The following is a 26,361-nucleotide window of genomic DNA, read 5'->3' as shown; positions in this document are numbered from 1 at the left end:
GTGTTCAAGTGCAGGGGCTTCCTCAGGATTATATTACCATCATCAACCTTCGTCAAAGTTATCAGTATGACCTGAAAGTTGGTAACTTAAGTAAATCTTAGAACAATTCATGAAAACTTAGTAGGGCAAAGAGAGCGGATTTGAAGGTTGTTCAACAAGACAAGGGTAAAATATAGCAACTAAATATTAGTAAAACGAATTGTACTATGTGGAAAGGTTGCAAGTAACGAGATCCATAAAATGATAAATTAATGAATTCTTAACTTTGTATAAGAATTTAGCAAAATATTGTTCGGAACCTTGGACGAGGCGAATGTCGCTTATTATAAAATGCAAATACATATGATCGAATCTAGATCAGAACAACCGTGGAAATTATCAAAGAGCAAGTGACTGTAGTGAATGCCCCTTGTCTGGTCTGAATTGGATGGTAAATTCGATCAGCAGAAATGGGAAGTTGCTTAAGAATGGTAAGACAGATATGGAACAATTCACACGTACTGTCTGAAAACTACAGATGTGACTCTGAAAAGAACTACACCTCATTGAGCGAGTTAAGTATAGAATATGAAGAGTTAGTGATTGCAGTAGTTCACACACAGAAAGACTGCCTGCACCACATGTAGTAAATTCATTACAGAATGATAAATACCTAAGGCTAATCCAAGCTGAAGAGAGATGTAAGGTTTCAATTACCTCTAATTGTAGATTATGTAGGTATAGTCTATTGAATGTTACGGATCTTGATGTATTTGGTAACATTGATGTTTTAGGATATTTAATTGATATTCCCTTAAGTGAGAATTCTAGACAATGAAAATTTTGTGTTGACCATTTATTACGACAGCTGGTAAGGAACATAAATTATCTAAGGAGAGAGATAAAAGGGAGAAAATTTATTACCAAACTTTTGTGGAAATTACGATGTATGAGCGAGAAAAGTGAAATTGCCTTACAACGAAAAAGGCATTATCCTAATAATTGTTTAAATAAAAACTAATTCATTAGCTAAAAGTTAATGGACACATTTACTTGCCAACGAATGGTTGTATGTAGTTTTTAGTGAGGAAAATAATACCATATTTTGTAATACGTATTCATCTCAAGCTGTTGAAGTAAATGAAATCTGGAAAATTGTTGAAGGGTAGGATCATCATATACTCAGTCAGACAAAGTGGTACAGAAAAATTATAATTAGGAAGAAGAAATACCAAATGTGGCTTTGAGCACAGATGTTGTGAGAGCCCGGAAACAAGCATTACTGCCTGACAGGTACGATTATATTTACCTTTGAAATATGTAACATCGAATCTGTTGATTTAAGAAAACCCGTAAAGAGAGTAGAGAAAATTTGCAAATCCATAGGTGAGGAATAGATCGAAATGCAAAGCGAAGAAACGATGTAAAAATGTCCCATTGCTACATATCTTAAGTACAAGCTAAATTATAATAGTAGTTGTATTTTTGCGTTGTTCCGAATGTGATTGTTACAACATGTGTATAAGAAATTATTTGATGAAATTTGAGGTGGTAACTATTGTTTTCTCTTCCTAAGAGGACATCTGTAGCGAGTTCTGCAGAGTAACCGAAATACCGATGTGAGCAGGAGGGACAGATGACGAAATAGTGATGTAAGAAAGACTTCATAGAGAAACAGATGACTGAGTAATCATAACAAACTGACGATAGTGTACAAAATGTAGTTGCGTTCTTTCAGGGTCATGTGAACAATCCATGTACAACTTTTATTGTACTACTGCTACTTCGTGTAGTGCCCTTTAATGTATTTTGGCGGGTAGCTCTCAGGACCGGGACTATTTTAGTTAAAAGTGTGAAGATAAGTGGTGCACTTCCACTGGGCTTCTTGGAATACGCCCATGGTTGGGCGGAGCAGGAGAAACAAGAACGGAGCGAAGCCGAGTAATTGTAAACGAGAACGCCTTCCGAAGCAAATTTTTAGGTTAGAGGGTCTCAGGAAACCACAGGAAGGGCGTCCGTCTAAACGGGGGCAGGTTAAAACACAGAAAGGTAGTTGTAGAAAAGATCGGTGTTGTAATTGTGAATTGTCATTACTGGGTTGGGAAAGAACCAGAGTTCCAAACCCTAATAGAAAGGACTGAATCTCAAAAAGTTATAGGTTCGGAAAGCTGGCTAAAGCCGGAAATAAGTTTATCAGAATTTTTTTCCAAATGATTTAACAGTGTTCAGAAAGGATAGATTAAATACAGTTGTGATGGAGAATATATTAATGTCAGAAGTTGTTTACCTTGTAGTGAAATTTAAGTACATATTTCCTGCGAAGTAGTATGTCGGACTAAACTATTAAATGGATCGTTTTACCGACCACCCTACTCAGAACATATAGTGCTGAACAGTTCAATTTGTGGTGACTTAAATGTACAATCGATATGCTGGAAAATTTATACATATGAAGCCTGAGGCAGGCATAAAACGTCATCCTAAATTGTACTGAATGCTTTCTCAGAAAATTATTTTCAACAAATAGTTCATGAGCCAACTCGATGCGTAAATTGTTACGAAAGCATACTTCACCTCTTAGCAGCAAATAATCCCGGACTAATTGGGAGTATCATGACGAATGCAGGGATTATCGACCACAAGGAAGATTCTGCTAGGCTGAATGACGTAACACCCACAACCATCAAAAGGAAACGCAAAGTACATCTATTTACAAAGGCTGATAACAATGCTCTTAATGCCTCTTTAAGAGGCAGTCTCCACTCCTTCCGATCTGACCACGTAAGCGTAGAAAAGATGTGGAATGATTTCAAAGAGATAGTATCGAAGGTAATTGAGAAATATATACCACATAAATTAATAAGTGATGGTACGGGTCCTCCATGGTACACAAAACGGGTGAGAACGCTGTTGCAGGAGCAACGAAAAATGCATGCCAAATTTAAAAGAACGCAAAATCCCCAAGATTGGCAATGTTTTGCAGAAGTTCGACATATAGCGCGTACTTCAGTGCTAAATGCTTTTAATAATTTCCACAACGAAACTTTGTCTCGGGATCTTGCAGAAAACCCAAAGAAATTCTGGTCATACATAAAGCACACCAGTGGCAAGACGCAATCAATACCTTCACTGGGCAATAACAACGATGAAGTCACTACTGACAGTACCACTAAAGGAGAGTTATTAAACACGGCTTTCCGAATCTCCTGCACCAAAGAAGACGAAGTAAATATTTCTGAATTCCAATAAAGAACAACTGCGAAGATGTGAAACATAGAAGTAGATATCCCCGGTGCAGCAAAGCAGCTTATATCACTTAATAAATGCAAGCCTCCGCTCCAGAGTGTATACGAGTCAGTTCCTTTCAGAGTATGCTGATACAATAGCTCTATATTTAGCATTTATATACATCCGCTCGCTCACAGGTAGTTCAGTACTTAAAGACTGGAAAATTGTTCAAGTCACACCAATAATCAAAAGGGAAATACGAGTAATCCACTGAATAACAGGCCAATGTAACTAACGTCTATTTGCAGTAGGGTTTTGGAACATATACTGTATTCGAACATTGTGAAGTACCTCGAAGAAAACGATTTATTGACACATAGAACAACTTCAGATAACATCGTTCTTGTGAAACACAACAATCTCTTTATACTGATAAAGTGATGAGTGCTATCGACAGGGGATGTGAAATTGATTCCATATTTTTAGGTTTCCAGTTGGCTTTCGCCACCGTTCCTCGCAAGCGTCTTCTAATCAAACAGTGTACCTATGGAATATCGCCTCAGTTGTGCGACTGGATTCGTGATTTCCTGTCAGAAACATCACAGTTCGTAGTAGTAGACTGAAAGTCATCGAGTAAAACAGAATTAATATCCGGCGTTCCCCAAGGAAGTGCTATATACCCTCTATTTTTCCCGATCTATATTAACTACATAGGAGATAATCTGAGTGGCGCTATTAGCTTGTTTGCCGATGATGGTGTCATTTACCGTCTTGTAAAGTCATCGGATCACCAAAACGAATTCCAAAATCATTTAGATAAGTTATCTGTATAGTGCCAAAGGTGGCAATTGACACTGAATAAAGAAAAGTGTGAAGTTATTCAAATGAGTAATACAAGAAATCCGCTAAATTTCGATTACGTGATAAGTCGCACAAATCGAAAGGCTGTAAATAGCGGAGATAGTACCACAGATATGATAAGTGAACTGGAGTGGAAATCATTAAAAGAAAGGTGTTTTTCGTAGCGACGGGATCTTCTCAAAATATTTTATTTATTTAATTATTTATTTATTTAACCTGGCAAGATTAGTGCCATCAGGCCCTCTCTTACATCTAACCAGGCATTCTACTTATTTTACATTCATATGTTTTAGTAGGCATGTTAAACTACATCTAGTACAAAAAGTGAAATAAACAATTAGAAAGGTACACCTGGAAAAATACATACATATAGAGTTTATATTCTTAGATCATAAGTACTGTTATAATTAGACATTATTGAAGAGACAGATTTTAGATAGGAGTGCTGGCAGCAGGGAGTATGAGGGAGACTCATGGTGAAGGGAGGAGAAGAATAGAGAGACATGATGAAACATAATTAAGGAAATATAAAGGAAAAGAAAATTGCGTGGCTAATAGAGATAGATGAAGAGGAAGGCATCTCAGGAGCAAGATAGGAGACGCTAGCTTTGCTATTCGACACATGAGAGGATTGCCCTTGTACATTAATTTTGTGGAGAACTTTATGAGGATGATAGTAGGAAATGCTTCAACTTCTTCTTAAAAGCAGCAGGAGATTGAATTTTGCGCAAGGTAAGGGGCAGTTTGTTCCAGAGGCGGACAGCGGCAACTGAGAAGGAGTTTGCAAAAGTTTTTGTTTTGTGAGTGGGCACAGTTAGGATACCAAATAAGAGTGACCTCGTGTTTCGATTATGATGGCATGACAGGTTTTTAATCTCTGATGCAAGGTACTGGGGTGCTTGCGCGATGAGGAGTCGGTGAAGTAGACATAGAGTGTGGTAGTCACGCAATTTGTCCGGCCGCAGCCACCCTAGCTCGGAGTATGAAGCACTAACATGATAATATCGGCGAATGTTGCAGGTGTAACGCACACAGGCATTCACGGTTAGCTCTAGCCGTCTTTTGTTTTCACTACTCATGCCTTGTTGAATCACATAACAATAGTGGAGGTTCGGTAGAACGAGTGCTTGCACGAGCTGGCGTTTCAAGTCCTGTGGATATATGTTCCGAAACTTTTTGAGAGCATAGAGACAAGCAGACGTCTTTCGGCACACTGCGTCTGTATTCTCCGCCCAGTTGAGATGCTCATCCAGAGTTACACCCAAGTTCTTCACTGTTTTCTGATATGGTATTGCGGTACCGTCGAGCAGAATAGGAGGTAGCCGTTCACGGAAATCTGAACTTATTAATTTCTGATGGGCTATTAAGATTACTTGCGTCTTTTTTGCATTTAGTTTAAGCTCCAGGTTTTTCGCCCATGTCGCTACTGAAGGCAGATCATCATTCATCTGAGCGATTGCAGTGTTTACATCTTCAGGTCTGACGCTTAGGTAGAGCTGGAGGTCGTCGGCATAGAAATGATATTTACAGGAAGACAGAACCGACGAAATATCGTTAACATATAAAGAAAACAAAAGTGGTCCTAAGACTGATCCTTGTGGCACTCCCAAGGAAACATGTTTCCAGGAAAATTTTTCATTTACGCAGACAACACATTGCTGTCTGCCTTTTAAGTAGCTTTCAAACCATCTCATTGCACTATCAGAGAAATTAAGCTGTTCTCTCCTCCGATTGCGAAAACATTCTGTTGGCATCCACCTATATTGGAGAAATGTTCATCACGATGAAAAAAGAAAAATCAGGAGTCGCACAGAAAAATTTAAGTATTCGTTTCTCCGGCGCACCGTTAGAGAGTGGTACGGTAGAGACTTCTTAAAGGTAGTTCATTGAACCCTCTTCCTGACACCTTACTGTGAATAGTAGAGTAATCAGGTAGATGTAGATGCAGACTCCTAGAAGTAATTTGCTCGCGTGTCAAGAGTACAGCACATGGGTAACACTTATCAACCTATCAAATGAGACGAGAATCGAGACTAAACTCATGACAGAAAAAAGCCATGATCGAATTTAGGTTACTAGAAGCGCATGAAGATAATCATGCGTAGATGCAGTGATCGAGAAAAATAATGAATAGGATCATGGACAACTACCTCCGAGTGGAAAAAAGTCATTTAGAAAACCTATAAAGGGTGAGCTATGTACAGTAGTTTTCGGTCATGGAGTCAGCGAGTATTCATTAAGAATGGAGTAAGGAGAGTGTCAACGAAGGCACCAGAATCTTCGACGACAGCAGCTACTTCTGTAACAAGAAGAGAGTACTACTTCGTGCGACGCAACAACAGTTTATACAACAGTAACAGTTCTACAGTGTTTTATATATCTTTCATTGAAGAGTGTGGATAAGAGACAGTCTGTCTTTGTCTCAGCCCTCACTGTATCGAATTTAATTAGCTAGTCGGAACACGTCAGTGAACAGTACTTGTGTCCTGTGAGTTAGGCCAAGGAGCCAATGATATAACCATTAGCCAAGTGGCCATTGAGTTTTTAATAAGGTCAAGTGGCCATTGATTCAGTAGACGACAGAACAAATAGCAGCAATTGTCCTTGTCTCTGAAGTAGGTATTCCATGTCCTGTAAAACGGAATTGTGGAGGAAGGACTTTCAACAGTAAAACGTTGGTACCAACCGTAGCTCATGTATATATGTTAATTTGTCAAACACTTGGCATAGAAATATGTCTAATGAAAATTAAACTTTATTACGAATACCATATCGTCTTGCTGAATTGGCAGACCGTTAACCCTGTGAAAAGTCCTTCTCTGTTTCCCCAGAACCAAACCTGAAACTACCAAGCAGGCTCTACGTTCTCTCATCTCCGTTGTAATTAGTAGAACACACAATGTACAATCCTGTCTCAACGTCCTGATTGCGCCACGAAGGCCAGACCAAATCTACGTGTATCGTATTCTCGTAGCTAGGATCTCTGCCGGGATGCCACGCAGAGTTGCAAAACTCACATCCAACTCAGAGGCAGCAAACTCAGTCGCTAATGAAAATTTCTGAGGAATATGAGTCCCAGTAATCTGAATTAGCTAAGAGGGTGATTTACATTTTGCTTTCTCGCCGGAAGACACTCAGTTGACTTATTAGGCTCCGTAACTACGCTAACACGGTCATTTTGCGTGCAAGCAGTGCCGACGGATGTCTGAAATGAACCGTGACATTTCTTCCGACTGCCCTCCATCCTTCACTACCAGTGATACTACATCATCGTACTGACAAAGGACCAACAGTGAGCGTAGGCTTCCTGCATCATTGTTCGTTTCATTTGATTTTTCAGTCACTGGAATTAAGGCGTACAACCGCTCAACATGAGACGTTTAGTTTTGCTCCTCCTTACTTTCTGAACTTACTTTATTTTGTCACTCACCTTATTTCCCTTTCAACCAGCGAAATCTGGCAACCTGTTTCGGGTAACCGATACAAAAACAGAAAAGCCACTGCTTTATAACTGCAGAGAAGACTGCTTTTAACGTTTATTTTCACGCGACCGTCGTAAACAAAGAGTTTCACAATTTTTCCAAATAAGTAAAGTTCCCTGACCAGGTAACTAAAGGTTTGACAAGGATGTATTACCGCCTGAGGTAGGCCGGTCTTTTTGTGTGACATCTCTACATAAGCAATTTGCCAGACACTTATCAAAAGTTGTTTTTTCATGGCGACGGTAATGCGAAAGCCTGAGGCATGTTTATAATACAACTGTTTGTGAAGACTGTTCGTCCTTATATTGTTACAGTGGACATTTGAAAGTATAAAGACAAATATATACAAAACAACGGATGATGTGACCGCCACAACTGATGATGTGCAACTAAACTAAGAACTAATCGGTTACAAGCTACGAACTGAGAGGATTGGCAACTAATAACTACAAAGTTTAAATTCACTGTTTTAACAGCTTGAAATCGTTCCACTAATTTACAGTGAGATTACCGAATAGTATGATATGATGTGTGAGGTAACGCCTTTGTTTGACATACGAACGCTGAATGTGTACTGGACGTCTTTTTCCAAACACCTTCGCACTCCAGCTGCCAAGACACGGCTACCTGTCAGGATTTTTCGCGTGCTGGCCAGTCAGAGACCGGAAAAAGCAGCAGTTAATCTACAAGCCCATGGTTTCGACCTCCAGTACGAGGTGAGAAACATATTAATCGATCTTTTCTAGAGTTCGACCGTGCCCCCAGTGCGTGGTAACGGCAGAGTCGATGTCACCCACCTGCGTTTACCCGTTATTGCGCTACATCACAGTTTCTATTTGCTACTAATAATTCCTGTACTCCCTTTGTATGACTAAACATTCAGTGATTACTTTTTCTTCCAAATGCTTTATTTCATCTAATTTGTAAACAAATAATTTATCCGATAACGCTGATAATTATTTGTGTTTCATATCACGTTCAGTCTGTATTGAAATTTCATAACGGTAAACTATCCGATCGGAAGCTGTTTCGGGAAAGGGGTGTATTTGATTTAAACGCAGACTTCAACAGCATTGGGATTTCTCTGTCACAGAGAAGAAAAGGCTGCTTGCGGGAGAGATACAGGCCACTAGTGTGTTCCCTGGAATGCCCACCTCTGTGTGCATATTCCAGATGCGAAGGGTGGCAGAGACATGACTTGAGGAAAGCTTTTGAAAAAAGACTTCATATTTTTAGGTAATTCTATGGTCGCCTATGTGTCGCGTAAGTGTGTCGTGCTCTGAGTGAAACAGCTTCTGAGACGTATAGTTTGCTGAAGAGACTGTGTAGCTATAGCAGTGTTCATATCGCCGGTAGAAGTTAATGATGCTGCAAAAGATGTGTGGATGAAAATTACTGACGATTTTCTCTGCAGTCGATAATGCGTGAAACCCTCTAGGACCTTCAAGGAGTCTGTAAAACAGCTTCCCAGTACCATGGAGGACACGGGGGCGAAAAACATAATTTCAGTGGTTAGTGACGCTGATTACTACAATACCTTTTAGTGTGCAGTGTTAAAAACAAGTCAGTGGCCCATTTACTTTCCGTGAGAGTCACTCTGTTACGTGGGACTCACACTGTTACGATGGAGTCGCGATAGGTAACTGGAGGTAGTGTTATAAGTACACAACGAGGTTTGTTAAAATGCTGAGAAAGCATATGGATTTCTTGGAAAATAAATAGTTTATATTATTATTTGAAACGAATTTCTTTACTTACTACCTTGAGGACTGTGCATTACCGTGTTTCGTGGACATTGAAAAAAACCTGTTAAATGCTTACCGATGATATAATCCGCATCGGGGATAATGATATGATATCAGGTTCTTCCTAGTGTTTTCAAATAGAGGAGAAGACTAATTAACCGGCTCTTGTATGAAGGCTAGATATAGACCCTTATCTACAAGTCAATAATGAAGCTTACCAATCAAGTGAGTATCTCGCCTTTTACATAATACGTATTACTGAACTTTTAAGAAGAAGCTCTTTGACGGTATTTATACGTTTAGCCTTTATTAAATGAAGAAAAACTTTCAAACAAGTGTTTAGAGTCAACTTGGCTTATAGCTTTTTCTCTCCTGTTGACTCTGTTGGTGCAGGTAGTCACCTAACGTCTGTGAAAATACACTCACATCTGCTTTAGTACTCTGCAATTCACAATGAAGTGCCTGACGCAGGGTTCATCGAACCACCTTCATTCTGTTTCTCTTGCGTGCCACCCTGCTACAGCACGCGGGAAACACAAATACATACGAGTACATCTCTCCGTGAGTGCCCTGATTTCTCATGTTTCATAACGATGATCATTGCTCCCTATGTAGGTGGGCATAATCCAAAATTGCCACACTCTGAGGAAAAAATTTGTGATTGAAATTTCGTGACAACATCCAGCCTCAATGAAAAACGACGGCAATTCAAAGTTTACGGTATGGGTCTGTAATTCAGCGGATTAAGGCTATTTCCTTTCCTGGATATTGGTGTGAGCTGTGCAAGTTTCCAGTGTTGATTCGACGAGCAAGCGGCTGTATATGCTTCTATAAATATGAAGCTATGTTATCAGCATACTCTGAGAGGAACCTGTCTGGTATACAGTATGGACCGAGGCTTTGCTTTTATTGATTTAAGCTGCTGTGTTACACCAAGGATATCTGCTTGTAAGTTACTCACGTTTGCAGCTGATCTTCATTCGAATCGGAAATATTTACTTCGTCTTCTTTGGGGAAAGAATTGGGTAAAGCCACTTTTAGTAACTCTGCTTTAATGGCACTGTCATCTGTAGCGCGTTATAGTGTAATGGAGATATTCATTGCATATTTCCGCTTGAGTTCTTTACATACGACCAGAATGTCTTTGGATCTTCTGCCACATTTATAGATTGAGTTTCGTTGTGGAAACTATTAAAAGCATTTGTCATTTGAGTCCGCGCTAAATTTCTAGCTTATGTAAAGCTTCGTCACTCTTGGAGATTTCGCATTCTTCTTTGATATGCTTTTTTCGTCGCTTCTGCAACAGTGTTCCGACCTGTATTGTGTAATGTGGGCGATCAGTAGCATTTCTTATTAATATATTTGGTATATGTTACTCGACAGCCGTCGATAGTAATTATTTTAACTCAAAGCATTATATAAATAAATAATGAAAAAAATAAAAAACTTTACGTAACCAGACGTCGTAAACGTTTTGTTTTCTGGCTCGTTCGCGTAGCCACGCTTCCCTCAACCAGTTACATGTAAATTAATTTCCATTTTCCTTGTCGGACTGCTATTAACACCCACAGGAGGGAACAACGGATAATTTTCTGTGAAGTACAAAACGCCTGATAGCTTTTATCACTACAATTCGCACTTATCTGATAAAGTTCGCTTTACGTAACAACGGAAGCTTGCTAGCCTATAAAAGGCGATGTTGCTGACTCCTGGCTACTATTCGCCATGCAGAAGACACTCATTGTCATCGTCGTGGTCGCCGCCTGTGTCGGTAAGCCAATTCGCCGAACAGAGCCACGTAACTTCGTTTGTAATTGACTCTTAGACGCATTTGTAACAGATATACCAATAACGTTGTTTGACCTCTAACTACGTTTCGAAGAGGCGAACAGCTGGAAACGAATTACTTGTTGCTAATCTTTGAGACACTCCGTTCTTCCATCCGTTCTCTATATGCATCCCCTTTCTCATGTACTGCACTGCATGCTTTCACCAGTACACAAGCCTTTATTCATTTGTTCTTGTATCCTGACTGACAGAACGGACTCAACTGCGTTATAGTTTTGGCTATCACGTCATACTGTTTGACAGAAAAGATTACACGTGGAGGCATAGGCATAACTTTTTCTCATGATATCCCATGTGTAAAAAAAGGAAAAGGTAAAGGATAAATGAGGCAAGCGTCGCGTACAGCAGAGTGAGACTATGTGCACCTAATTACCTAGAAATAAACTCTGGGAAAGGAGATTAATATTACCAGTCAGTAACTGCAAGCTCAAAAAAGAGCAGCCATTTGGAATAAAATGGAGCATTAAGTTGCTATGTTCACATATTCTGAGTTGTGGTAGCATTCCCGTTTGGATATTTGATTAAGTGGAGTTCGTTTGAGCAATATCTAACAGACGGTTGCTTGAAGTGCTGTCACTAAATCTCAATAATGCAACGAACGCTGTGCTTACATATCGTTTCGATGACAAGACGATGGAAAATAATTTTCTTCTAAATCATATGGGCTACACTATGGATTATTTATTGCGCTGATTTAAAGAAGCAGTTACGACATAGATATCGTACAAATTTCCACAAGCTAAACAGTAAATTAACTACCTTGATATTTCGTAAAAAACCTTAATGAATATATACATTTTGTGGTTTTGTGCTCCATGGCTGCGTTTACATTCCAGTTTCGTTAAATTAAGTGTTAGTTCCATTTTAATGTGACGCAAAGAGACGACGAGCGTTTATGGTAACTGTATGGTATTGTTCGTAGCGTTCGCAACATAGGTCTACAGGCGTTCCTGCGGTAGTCAGTTTGGAAGCTAAACACATTTCTCACATATTCGGTCATCCGTGAGGCAGTGTGGCTCATGTGTTGCTTCTTTACCGGAGAGGGTTTTTAACTGAGTACTAACAGCACTACCATACTGGCTCTAAATCTTTGGTGTCTCTTCCATTGTGTCTAATAATTTTAGTTCTCACGTTCGCAGATAAAAGATTCTCATATTCCTCCCGCCTTGTTTTGGAACGAAAAGGTTATTTGTTATGAAATTGACCACTACTCCTCCTAAGAAGGACAATGCTTGCGGCAGAATTACTTTACGAATATACTCTGAGACAAAAAGTGACGGAACTCGGTCGATGTAATGTGCGTGTACAGTCAAACAAATGATTGCAACTTAAGAAAAAATTCGATAGTTTATTCAAGAGGAAAAGCTTCATAAGTTGAGAAAGTCGTTTACGCTTTGGTCCACCTTTGGCGCTACGTGAGCAGTTATTAGTCTTGACATTGTTTGATAGAATGGTTGGATGTCCTCCTGAGGGATACCTTGGCAAATGCTGTCCAAATTGCACTCTAGATCTTCAAAATTCCGAGTTGCTTGGAGGGACTTTCCAATAATGCTCCAAATTTCCTCAACTGGGGTGAGATAAGGCGACCTTGCTGGGTAAGGTAGGTTTTGGAAAGCACGAAGGCAAGCAGCAGAAAGTCTCGCCGTGTGCAGGAGGGCGTTATCTAGCTGACATGTAAGCCCATGATGCCTTGCCATAAAGGGCAATAAAATGGGCTTAGACATGCTGTAAGGTTTCCGAGGATGACATTCAAAGTGGTCCTGCTATGATATGAAATGGCACATCCATCCATGGGTGTCTGCAAGTACGTCTCCACTGGTCATCGGGGCTCGGTTCAAAGCGGGTCTCTTCACTGTAGACACTTCTAATACAGTCAGTGAGATTACAAGTCGAATGTGCCCGACACCACTGAAAACGGGCTTGTTGGTGTACAGAGGTCAATGGCTATCGGCTCAAGGGTCACCTCCACAGCAGGCCACTGGTTCATGTACGAAACCTATCTCTAAGGTAACAAAGGTGATGGGATAACGACATGCACACATACAAGTGTCGGTAGTATCGGGTACACAAGGCGTAAAAGGGCAGTGCGTTGGCGGAGCTTTCATTTGTGATCAGGTGGTTACTGACAATCATTCTTTGCGCGCACTATTTGCGAGTGGAACAGGGTTGGAGGGATCAGATAGTTGTACCAAAAGTTCCTTCCGCCACACACCAAGAGGTGGCTTGCCGAGTATGATGTAGATGTGATTCATGTACAATATTTCCCCAAGGTGATTATGGCCTCAACAAGGTAATTAGCTTACTTTTAACGACGCGGAAAGGCATTTGGAGCGAGACGATTGGGTCAGTACATTCTGGAGATCGTTTGGGAATTCAGAGTGTGCCGAGAATATGACATTTCAGGCGGACAGTGCAGTGGTTGATGGCCTTCACTTAACGACCGACAGCAACTGCGTTTGATTGGTCAGTACTAACAGGCAATAACAATACGAGAAATAGCCGTAGTAATCAGTGTGAAACGTACGACTAACGTATCTGTTACGGCAGTGCTGCGAAAGATGTCGTTAATGGGCTATGGCAGCAGACGACATACCCGAGTGCCTTTGCTAACAGCATGACATCGCTTGCAGTGCCTCTCCTGAGCCGATGACCATATCGGGTGGACCCTAAATAACAGGGAAACGGTGGTCATGTCAGACGAGTGCCAATTTCAGTTCGTAAGAACTCTTGCTAGATTTTGAGTGTGGCACACACCCCACTTAGCCACAAAACCAAGTTTTCAACAAGACATAGTGTAAGCTGGTAGTGGTTCAGTAATGGTGAGGGCTGTGTTTAGATTCAATGGACTGGTTAGTCTAGTTCATCTGAACCCCTCATTCCCTGGCGATGGTGAGAAATTGCAGGGCACTGTCAGTTCTGATACGGTGTTGTGTTCCTAGGGAAGTTGATCTTTATTACATGGTTGCTATAGCTGGAATTTATCGGACTTGATTCATATCATGAAATGGTTGGCAGCAGTTAACGCTCTTGCTTGTGTGCTCTACTGAAGGAGTTGCGGTAGGCTTTGCCTTCATCTAAAGGAAGAGGGTGCCGATTTAAACGACTGCAGTGAAAGCGTACGGTAGCTCACGGCCGAGGGGATCGTTTTTTCTGCAGAACCTGGGTGAAAACGTTGCGGACTGCCCTGCTCCTCAGTCGCATTGTGCACACTCGTTGGATGGCGCCAGTCGGCCGGCGGCCGCGTCCACATAGGCTGACTAGCTGTGGGCAGAGCGTTCATGATCAGCAAATAAAGCAGAGGATGGGCCCTTGTTAGGCAGGAAGCCAATGAGACGACTGTGCGTTTCTTCAAATTTCCATGATGAGTGGCGCCCAGACGTCAAGATTCTGCTTCAATACATATTTGTGACGGCACAAGGGTTTAGCGAGTTTATGGCCATTATTTGGAAAGTTCAAGATGGACGCTACAGGGGACATAGCAATCTTTGTATGTAAGACTGTGGTTCCATCAAGTTCATGTTTTCAGCAAACGTCACAGCGTAAACGAGTGAGAAACAGGCCTCTAATCTGAGTGTTCTGGTTAATGTCGTGTGTTGTGAGGTGATCATTTTGTTCACCATAGGCAGCATATGATTGATAGTGTTTGTCCAAATAAAAATATTTGTGTCGATTCTTTAGTCATTTTTTTGTCTCGTGATGTTAAGAATGAATAAATCTATTCCTATTTAGATCACAACTGCTCCCAGTGATCTTATTCAACATTACCTTTGCCACATTTTTACTAAAGCCATGATTGAAAGTTGGATGTTTGCAATGGTTATATTCGGCTAACAGAAGATGGTTGGTTGGTTGGTTTGGGGAAGGAGACCAGACAGTGTGGTCATCGGTCTCATCGGTTTAGGGAAGGATGGGGAAGAAAGTCGGCCGTGCCCTTTCAGAGGAACCATCCCGGCATTTGCCTGGAGTGATTTAGGGAAATCACGGAAAACCTAAATCAGGATGGCCGGACGCGGGATTGAATCGTCGCCCTCCCGAATACGAGTCCAGTGTCTAACCACTGCGCCACCTCGCTCGGTAAACAGAAGACCATTTGCAGCCATTCAGTGGTGGAATCATTATGGATGACAAAGCGCCATGTGCCATTGTTCGAGTTTGGTATGAAGAACATTCTGCGAATAGATTGGTCACCTAGATCGTCCGACACGAATACAGTCAAGCGCTTATGTGACATAATCAAGGGCTCACTTCGAGCACAAAATCCTGCACTCGGAACATTTTCGCAGTTGTGGACGGCTATAGACATAGAATGGCTCCATTTTACTGCAGGGAACTTCCAACGACTTTGTGAGTCCATGCCAAATCGAGTTACTGCACTACACTGGGCAATACGACGTCCGGCACGGTATCCCATGACTTTTGTCGGCTCAGTGAAAACTTGTGGCCTCTCATGTGAGGTGTCTGGTCGACCATAAACTTGTGGAGGTCAAGGAGGTGGTGGCTTCTGTGACAGGGAGACAAATAACGAGATTCATACGTAGTGTTCGATACATCTCTATACTTAACGTGATTCCCAGCAAGTCCGACGCAATATCCAACGTAAGTCTGTGAGATAGGCCGAGTCCGATGTCCGCAGAAGTAACGAAGGCTGAAAGACAACGCTTAGAGTAGACAGAAAGAGCGAACTGCAGCAAGACTATACTAGACTACGGTAGAGAGCGGTGGGTTGTCTATTAAGTCGTTTTCGTAGTGGTACTGGGCGCATGGGCTGAGGAGGGTGTGTCTCTGAGCCGACCATAGGTTGTCGGTGTAGTCACATGGGCTACCGCCAAGTTCTAGATGTGGACTCAGGTGGCGTGGTATTGACAGCACACGACGTCACACGAGGTAGAAAGTGTGCTGACACCCTGGGGAGTTGGTGATGTAGACAAAGGTTATGTTAGTCACGTAACTTGTTTAGACGAAATCATTAACAGGGCTGTGAAGCACTGACGTGCTCATATTGGGGACAAGTTGGATGTAACACACACATTCGTTCATGGTCAGTTCTAATCATCTAGCATTACCACTACTGGTGCCGGTATGGATTACATCATAATAGGGCAGTTTCGTTCAAATAACTCATTGCGTAATGTACGTCTTCTTGGATGTGGCGACAGCATTTCTGTCCAGCTCAGCTGCCGCTGCGAAATTTTACTATTCATTTTTACCTTTTTCTGATACATGGTATTTGGATACCGTCAAGATGAAACCAAACCAGTAGTTCGCGGAACCTGAAAGTTAATAATTTCTGTTCGGTTACTACAAATACCTGGGATGTCATCACACGTACTTTAAGTCGTAGTTTTTGGAACACTAAAGAAAGATCGATATTCATATGCATGATATTCATTGACGCATTGTCAGCGTGTTTTCAGAAAAATCGTTCTTGTGAAACGCAACCAGCTATTCATTCGCAAGTAATAAAGAGTGCTGTCGACGAGGGATCTCAAATTGATTCCATATTTCTAGGCTTCAAGAAGGCTTTTGACACTGTTCCTTCCAAAATACATCTAATCAATTGCGTGTCTATGAAGTATTACTTCAGTTACGTGACTAGACTCGTGGGTTCCTATCATATAGGTCACAGTTCGTCGTAATCAACAGAAAATCATCGAGTAACACAGAACTATTCCAATTCAATCTCGTTCTTTTTCTTCAGTAACGATTGTGGTAACTCTATGAAGAAAAACACGTCCAGTTTCGATAAAACAGAACTATTATCCGGCTTTCCCAAAAGAAGAGTTATAGTCACTCTTCCCTCCCTAACCTATGTAAACATTTTAGGAGGCAATCTTTGTAGCCCTGTTAGACTGTTTGTAGAATAAGCTATCGTTTGCCCTCTAGTGAAGTCATCAGAATATCCAAACCAATTCCAAAATAGTCACTGTATCGGCGTTGTGTGAAAAGTGACAGAATAGATAACCAATAAGGTCACCCAAATGAGTAAGAAAAGAAATCCATTAAATTTCGGTTACACCAGAAATTACACAAATTTAAAACCTGCCAGTTGAACTAAGTATCTGTGAATTACTTTTAAGGATAATTTAAATTGGAAAGACCAGATAGATAATGTTATGGGGAAGACATCACATGGACTACACTTAACCAAGACTTAGATGGTATAACATTTCTACTAAAGAGACTGCTTACAGTACCCTTATACGTCCTTTGCAAGTCATTAAACGAATGTCGATTTCACTGCGACGAGATCTTCTCACGAAATTTCAGTCAGCATTATTTTCCCTTAATGTGAAAGTATTTTACTGTCACCTACCTACATAGGGAGAAATGACCATCTTAATAAAGTAAGAGAAATCGTAATAGCTACAGAAGTATGTGTAAGTAAATGTTTATTTTTCTCACGCGCTGGAACCAATTTCTTGTGCATCAAATACTTTGCCGAACCCAAGCAGTGTCGTTATGGTAGCCGCACGTTTATCAGTGACATATCTTAGGTCATCAGTTGGTGCCGGGTGTTTACTTAATCCCGACTGATATTTGCGGTATAAGTTGTACAAGTTTATCAGCTATGATGTGATATACAGCTGATGATTTTCTCTGACTTTTACCAAAGTTACAGAAATCCTTTAACAGGACGCAGGGTTCGTATTGTTATACTGAATAGAATATTTGTTGTATGGAGCCATGAAACAGAAGCTCAAAAATGTAGCAACTTTCTTGGAAGCACTGTTTATTTGGAGCCTTTATATTTCTACAGGGTGATTCACCAAAATATGCTAATATTTTGATATGTTATTCTATAAGTAAAACTAAAGAAAACAGTTCAGATAAACACACGTCCGAAAATGTTTAGTTACAGAGTTATGGCTAGTAAAATATTTTGTCGGCAATTTAGCAAACTTCGCCAATTTGAATCCATGGCTGTACGAGGTTAAAGCAAAGCATGATTTCCATTCATTTTGTTTTAATTGATCAAGTGGATCTAATAAAACATGTACCAGACGTGTATCTGCAGTAGTTTTCCAGAACATCCAGAGAAGTAAAGACGTAATTTCGTAAAATTTTAATTTATTAACTACTAGGCCTAATTCGCTTTTTAAATTCCAGACTATGCACAACGTTTTCAACACAAGTTGTAGAGAACTTAATTTTGAAAAAACGGGGTAATAACGTTACATGAAACTGTGTGAATATGTCAGATAATCTACTTTCATCAATACCATAGCACACGTGAATTCATGTTGGATGTTCTGGAAAACCACTGCTGTACACGTCTGGGACATGTTTTATTAGATTCAGGAGACCAATAATAAAAAAAAATATATAAAAAAAACTGAAATCGTGCCTTACTTTAATCTAAAACAGTTTTGCGATGGCTTCATATTAACGAAGTTGCTAAATTTCACGGAAAAGCTATTATTAGCCGTAACTAAGCATTTGCGGACCTATCTTCATATGAACTTTTTTCTTTAGTTGTACTTGCACAGTAACGTATTAAAATATTTGCATATCTTCGTGAATCATCCTGTATGCAGTCCCCTTTGGGCTGTCACGATCGATATATCTAACGTTCCTCGAAGTTGTGTGACAAAATTTGTGCTTTGTGAAGTAGACAACGGATATTAAATTATGCTCTCAGAGTTCTGGTGCTTAAATATTACCATATCCTTTACATTGTCAAACTTTCGCTGTAGCTACCTCTGTAAGAAACTTCCTGGCAGATTAAAGCTGTGTGCCTGACCGAGACTCGAGACATCTGTAAGAGTTTATTGCATGCAGTGAGATGCGTGGGGTGTAACAGCAACAATCTCAAAATGTTGCGAGTGCACAATCTTCTTAGCTATATTATGGAGAGAGTTTCTCCAAGTAATTTCCTGTTCACGCCTCGAATTAAGTTGAATTACTCTTATAGACACTGAAGTGAATCTAATTCCCATTGAATGGATGACAGTTTGGTAAATTATTGCGGTTTCTGGAACTGTTTTCTCATAACTCAGTGGTCAGTTAACCATATTAAATACAGGAAAAGCATCGAGATATAATACTGTGAGACTTTTGATGTAGAAAGTGAACATTTAGTATCTCTTTACGTCTCACATCGAAATAAATTCAATTTTCTGTTGTGAATGATGAATTTACTGGTGTAATTGCGCTGTATGACACAAATTAAAACTACAAAACAATTCCTTTGCGTAGGAGCCATCTCTGCACAGGTGGAACGTCCCGAGGAGTTCCTAGGGCTGGCAGGAGGGCCTCCGGTTGCAGAAGACAGACTGCAGTCTGGTTTGTATATTACCACTTCATATGTCTGAAAAATATACCGAAAGAAATATTTTTTTAAATTAATTGAGTATTCCAAAAATTATGCGATTTTTATGCCCATATTCTTTTCAGTTCTTCGTTACTATTTTTATACAGTTAATTAGTGCTAATATTTTTTAATACTTGTGGTAGTTTAAAATATTTACTGCTAAGTTTTAAATATATTTTCAAGGTCATATTTTTACGATGAAAAATTACATATGTTAATTTGCTTTTAAGCAGCGATTTTATTTTCAACCGATGAATTTATTTCAATCCTTACAGCTTGAGCACGACTATTAATTAAATAAAATTTGCAGCACCTCTAAAACATAAAGAGGCGCCCTAGAAAAAAATGTTGACACTAACTTGTGAAATTTTATTTGCAAGAAACTAAAATTCTGACATCAAAGAATACCAAATAGTAAGGCAGACAACACACTTCAGTTTCTTATCATATAGTTGGTAATTATTAGTGTCCGCAAATCGGTCTAAGCTGTTTCGAACAAACACAGCTGCCTCGTGGTATTGATTATAACATGGGTTAAATGGTTAGCACAGTTAACAATTAACACCATCAATAGCCGAATAAGTTGCACACTTAACAGGTATTACCTGAGCCCGGTTTGTCGTACTCATTGCTATGAATTAGTAGATACACTAGTGGAAATGTCACAACACCAAGAATAATTAATGTAAAGGAATAAAATTCCTCCAATACATTTGTCCAGGTTATTAACAGGGCTAGATCACAGGTTAATGTCAGCGCGAGATGATCCATTGAAAATGTGAAGTGCTGGTACGTTAATATCCGTAGCATCTGCCAGAATGTTTGATGCAAATACGCATGTATTTTGTTTTACGGTTACCGGATGTCAGTTTCTTGGATGGAGTTCCTTGCATGTTGCACTCCGTCGGTCAATACAGGGATGATTAACGCTTTCTGTGGAGGACGCTGGAGCTGTCGTGTGATGATGTTCCATATGCGCTCGATTGGAGACAGATGTGATGATAGAGTAGGCCGGGGCAACATGTCGACACTTTGTACGGCATGTTGGGTTAAAACAACTGTATGTGGGCCAGCGTTATCCTGTTGGAAAATACACCCTGGAACGCTGTTCATGAATGGAAACACAATAGGTCCAATCCGCAGGTTGACGTACAGATTTGCTGGCAGAGTGCGTTGGTTACCCATAAGAGTACTCCATCTGATGTATGAAATCGCATCGCAGACCATAACTATAAGTATAGGTCCATTGCGTCTAGAAAGTAGACAGGTTGGCCGTAGGTCCTCAACTGATGTCCCAGTAACCAACACACAGCCGTCACTGGCAAAGAGACAGAACCTGCTTTCACCAGAAAACACGAGAGACTGCCACCGCGCTGTCCAATGGTTTGGGCACAGCGGAATGCATGCTACAAGGCGTCTGGCTCAGAGCTGTGCTTGAAGTAACAGATTTATAATAGCTTTCTATGGCGCTATGATGTCAACCGCTGCTGAAATATGCCCCAGAACCACACGCCGAACGTATGGTCTTCGTAGTGCCACGTAGCCATCCAGAGACCGATCTTCTTGCGACTGTTTAATCTCGTGACAACCGTTGTCAGCAGTCATGCAGACCGAGCGAGTTGGCGCAGTGGTTAGCACACTGGACTCGCATTCGTGAGGACGACGGTTCAATCCCGTCTCCAGCCATCCTGATTTAGGTTTTCCGTGATTTCCCTAAATCGTTTCAGGCAAATGCTGGGATGGTTCCTTTGAAAGGGCACGGCCGATTTCCTTCCCAATCCTTCCCTAACCCGAGCTTGCGCTCCGTCTCTAATGACCTCGTTGTCGACGGGATGTTAAACACTAACCACCACCACCATCACCAGTCATGCAGGATGGCTGCGTTCCTGCCAAGTCTTTCTACAGTATCGGAGACGGAGCATCCAGCTTCTAGTACTGTATTACACGAGCTCGTTCAAACTTAGTCTGCAGTCTGGAACCGCAGGACCGCTACGGTCGCAGGTTCGAATCCTGCCTCGGGCATGGATGTTTGTGATGTCCTTAGGTTAGTTAGGTTTAACTAGTTCTAAGTTCTAGGGGACTAATGACCTCAGCAGTTGAGTCCCATAGTGCTCAGAGCCATTTGAACCAACCAAACTTAGTCACCATAATCGCGTTCTTGACTAACAGCAGCACACCGTGTCCACTATCAAAAGTAACTAGTGCTCACGGCCGCTACAGCATGTATTTAGAGTAGTTCTTATGTCGCACAACTATTTCTTGGTGTTGCGTCTTATTTCCGTCAGTGAATGTTAGTAGAGGCTGGCACGATGCCGTCTGGTTCACTGATTATTTGACGTTACAGCGTTTATGAGCACTATGCTCCAGAGATCCACGGTCGATATGATTAATGTTCCTATAAGCTGCGTCAAGCAATCAAAGTTTTGGTGAGTGTGGGGAGTAAATCACGGAACCTGCAACATACACCACCATGGCTGGAGTTCTAGTTTTACCAATAACTAATACACTGTTATTCTTTTTCAGTGGATTTACGTGTATAAGAATGTGTCGTCGCGTAGTGATGTGGGTGGGGTGTAATGGAAGAATCCTCATCTTGTTGCAACTAACCAATTTTTACGATAATGTAATACACCCACTGCAAGAGTAGCGGCAACGGTGCTTCGTTTCCGCTTGCTAGTAAGCAGAACGCGATTAACAACTGCCATAACTGGCGGAAAAAGGAGTTGGATTAGCTTTAACTTATATTTATACTACGCTTCAGTGCGAATAATCTCAACGTCTACACTTGGCAGGTGCAGCCTAAGGGACGAAACAAAATAATAACTTGCATCTATATCTTGAACTAATCACGGCTGAATTGCTAGTAGCATTTGTTAAGTACATCAGCGATAAGGATCGGTAAATAATTCATAGTTATACGACTTGCGTTCAAAAAGCAATGCAACACATTTTTTTCAGGATGCAGGTAGGTTTTATTCAAGAGTACAGTACACGACATTCTTCCTTATTCTTTTTTTGAATTCAAAACCTTGGTTCAGTGCGACGGCCTTGCTCCACGTTAGTGGATGGCCTGTATGCCTCCATTTAACTTCTCTGCTGGTCAACGTTGCAGCCAACGTCCAGATCCATGAATAGCCTGGCCATCACGCTTCCTGCGGAGAACGTCCTTCATTGGGCCAAACAGATAAGAGGCGGAAGGTGCAAGATCAGGGCCGTAGGGTGGATGAGGAAGAGCAGTCCAATGACATTTTGTGAGTTCCTCTCGGGTGCGCAGAATTGTGTGAGTGCTTGTGTTCTCACTGTGGAACAAAAGTTCATTTATCTTTTTGTGCGACTAACATGCTCACGTCGTTTCTTCAATTTCGTTGTAGTAGCACAGTACACTTCAGAGTTGATCGTTACATCATGAGGGAGGACGTCAAACAGGACCACATCCTCAGTGTCCCAGAAGACCGTCGTCCTAACTCGCCTGGAATTAGAGTGTCCGCACGTTGAAACGTTGCAAGAGTCACAGCTGCGTGAGGCCTCCCGTCACGCAGGACTCCGGACAGGTCTGAGCGACCTCGCAGCGATAATCGCCGACGTCTCGCCCCGCGACACATCGTGCTTTTTTCAACTACTAGGTCTCCGTTGACATTCCAGGCACCTATGAATTTCTATGAAGCTCAGGTTTTCCGCTGAAAAGAACTTTATGACAGCTTTCTGCTTGGAATGCACCTAAGTGACAGATCCTAATTTGAAGGTCATGTACAGAGCCACCGCCAATCGGAACGTAATGAAACTAGAGGGACTGAAGCGGTAGTATTCAACGACGTTCCACAACAAATTTCACATTTTCCAACCTAAACTGGCCGAGAAAAGCAACGCGTTGCATTACTTATTGAAAGCCCCTCATAAATACGTTCATACTGTGGGATCTTTTATTGATTTCATAGTTACATTACATTTGAATGCATTTCACGTAACCATGCCCACATTTAAAATTCAGCTTGCTCTTTTCTCGCAAGATATACTGCGAACCATGGTTGAAGGGTAAAAAGCAGATTGATAATCATAAATTTCCGAGGAACGTTTGACATAGCGACCCAGTGCAGGTTGTTCTCAAAGGTGCGAGAAGAGGGATTACACGGCCGCTGTGGCCGATCGGTTGTAGGCGCTTCAGTCTGAAACCGCGCGACCCCTACGGTCGCAGGTTCGAATCTTGTGTCAGGCATGGATGTGTGTAATGTCCTTAGGTTAGTTAGGTGTAACTAGTTCTAAGATCTAGGGGACTGATCACATCAGATGTTTAGTCCCATAGTGCTCAGAGCCATTTGAGCCAATACGGATTATGTTTCTAGATATGTGAGTGGCTTCAATACTATTTAAGTAATACAACCCAGTACGTTTTCCTTGTCGGCGAGCGTTTACCAGAGACTAGTGCATTGTCAGGAATGTCTCTGGGGAGCATGATTTTACAGCTTTTATTCTCTATATACGTAAGTGATCGGACAGGCTACAGAGATTTACGTCTTTCTGCTGATGATGCTTTAATGTACGGTTAGGTGTCGACGTTGACTGACTGTAGGACGACACCAGATGACCAAAACATAATTTCTAGTTGGTGTGATGAGTTGCAACGTGCTTTAAATTTAGAAAGATATTAGATAATGTGATCGAGTAGGAGAAAACAATTCCTGTAACTTTAGAATACAGAGTTAGTCGTGTGCTGCATGACACAGACTCATCGATTCAACATCTAGGCGAAAATTTGTAAAGCAATATGAAATGGAACGATCAGGTCAGGTTTTTAGCAGGAAAGGCGAATGATCGACTTCGGTTTATTGGAAGGATTTTGGGTAAATGTAGCTCATTTATAGCGGAGGCGGCATATATAACGCTAGTGCGACCCTTTCTTGTGTACTGCTCATGTGTTTGGGGTACTCACCAGGTCGGGTTAAAGGAAAACATCACAATAATTCAGATTCGTGCTGTTAGATTTGTTACCGGGTGGTTCGAGCAGCAGGCAAATATATTTTGTGGACTCAAATGAGGACCTTAGAGGGCAGACGGCACACTTCTCTCGAGGCACCATAACAGATATTTAGTCAACTCAGTTTTAAGGCTGACAACTGAACTTTTCTATTGCCGTCATCGTACGTTTCGCGCAAAGACCAAGAAGATGAGATGACAGAAACCGGGTCTCGTCCGGAGGCTTGTAGACAGTAGTTTTGCCCTCGCTCTATTTGAGAGTGCAACAGGGAAAGAAATGACTAGAAGTGATGATGTGTAAATGAATAAGAGTCTGAACCTTTACGGTGAAATAATTCTCAAGACTTATTTTATTTAAACGACTCAGTACGTGCATATGCTGAAGTGAAACCTGAGGAACATTTCTCGCAGAAATGGGCTATCGCTGTATGGGCTTCATAAAATGGCTATAGTGTCTTTTTTAAAGAAAAATCTAATAGTCACGAAAATGATTACAACGATGTTTGAAATGCGCACGTAAAACTCTCTTGAATCGATCTTGATCGATGCTGAAAAATATGGAAATCACGACAGCAATGACTCGGAAAAAAACGTTATGTTATAATATGTTATGTATCAAGTGTATCACTAAGATCATGTATGAGTCTCTAGTTACGATGACTTCCTCGTATTCACAATAAAGTGAATGTAATCGAGATTGGAAGGCTATTTATAAAGGAAACCTGGAACCGTATCTGTGTAACTCTGACTTCATTTCATTATAGTAAATGCAGGCACAACATCTAGTTATGTCAAAAAATGTTTCCCAGGAGACGTAACAACACCGCAGCTCCTATTGAAGGCCTGAACAAAACTCAGTTAAATTCATATAAATTTTAGTGCATTGTGAAGACTATAATAGTCTTAGACGCTTCTGCAAACGGTATCTGAGAATAAGCCTGGTTTACTTCTAGTGTAATAAATATCTCTGCTTATCGTAGCACGAAAACATGAATGGAAGTCTCGTAGTGAAACAGACTGGAGGATTACTTTGTAATTCAGGCCTCTTTAATCAGCTGCTGGCCAAACCCGCCTCATCTTTTCAGAACTAAAAATATGAGTCAATAAAATGATGATACATTGTCTAATTATTCCTTCACGTAATAACTAACCGATATTGGGTAAAGTTGTTTCATCCGTGAGGGTAAGAGTCGTTATGACTGTTACCTTTTCTTCACGTTATGACTGACCTCAGTTTCGTCGCTCCCAAGTCGTCAGTGGGAACGTCAGGAAAGAAATCCAGTAAGTAGTTGGCCTTCTCGGTTGACAAGTGATCGATCTCGAAGTCTTCCTTCCCCCCAACCGAATTACCAATGGTATCGTAAGCTCACAAAATTTACATGTTTGTGCTTTGTAAAGCTACCCTCTCGCTCGAATGTTTTATCAAATAACAGCCCAAAGTTTGCGATAATGCTAAATGACTTCCCCCTCTCACGCGAAATTTGCAAGATAAATTGTGCTATTTAAGCGGAGTCACCTGGTAATAACATCTCGTCCGAATTTTCCATCTTACAAGTTCCCACATCTGAAACCAATGATGGAATTTTTCAAGTTGCATCGTTATTACGGTAACAATTCTCCCTGACTATGGAAATTGAACTGCGTGAGTCCAAGCATACACAGCATTTTTCCGCATATAACGCAAATGAAGGGAACAGTAGGTGTAAATCCTGCTGTCCTACTGCACATGTCAGACATAATAATTAAAACAGTTTCCGTTCCGTGCAGCTAGTCACTAAGACATTGCACATTTACCCTTTCGTACCAACTGGCAAACTCACTAAACATGGTTGGTATTCACTCACCCGAAACATTTCTGCACTAATTCTATTCTCATTACCGCCCTTACCCAATGTTGTCTCTACCTACTGCTTATTAAACTTGGTTCTATCTTGTT

The 26,361-nt window shown here is 41.0% G+C and overlaps 1 long non-coding RNA gene across 10 annotated transcripts in view; it reads left to right on the top strand.

Annotated features, from left to right (window-relative positions):
• Window positions 1-26,361, top strand: part of LOC126203518 (uncharacterized) — a 254,145-nt gene that overhangs the window by 101,627 nt on the left and 126,157 nt on the right. For 2 of the 10 annotated variants that reach the window (XR_007540282.1, XR_007540281.1), the window contains exon 2: window positions 19,340-19,426. The exons of 6 other annotated variants lie outside the window; for them this stretch is intronic. This is a non-coding gene — a long non-coding RNA (uncharacterized LOC126203518). Of the gene's footprint in view, window positions 1-11,022; window positions 11,067-19,339; window positions 19,427-26,361 lie in introns of those variants that run through there. 2 more of the 10 variants (XR_007540279.1, XR_007540276.1) reach the window with 2 other exon arrangements.

The sequence above is a fragment of the Schistocerca nitens genome, chromosome 9 (genome assembly GCF_023898315.1).
Source record: "Schistocerca nitens isolate TAMUIC-IGC-003100 chromosome 9, iqSchNite1.1, whole genome shotgun sequence".
In the NCBI taxonomy this organism is placed as follows: domain Eukaryota; kingdom Metazoa; phylum Arthropoda; class Insecta; order Orthoptera; family Acrididae; genus Schistocerca; species Schistocerca nitens.
This window is presented reverse-complemented; position numbering and strand designations above follow the sequence as displayed.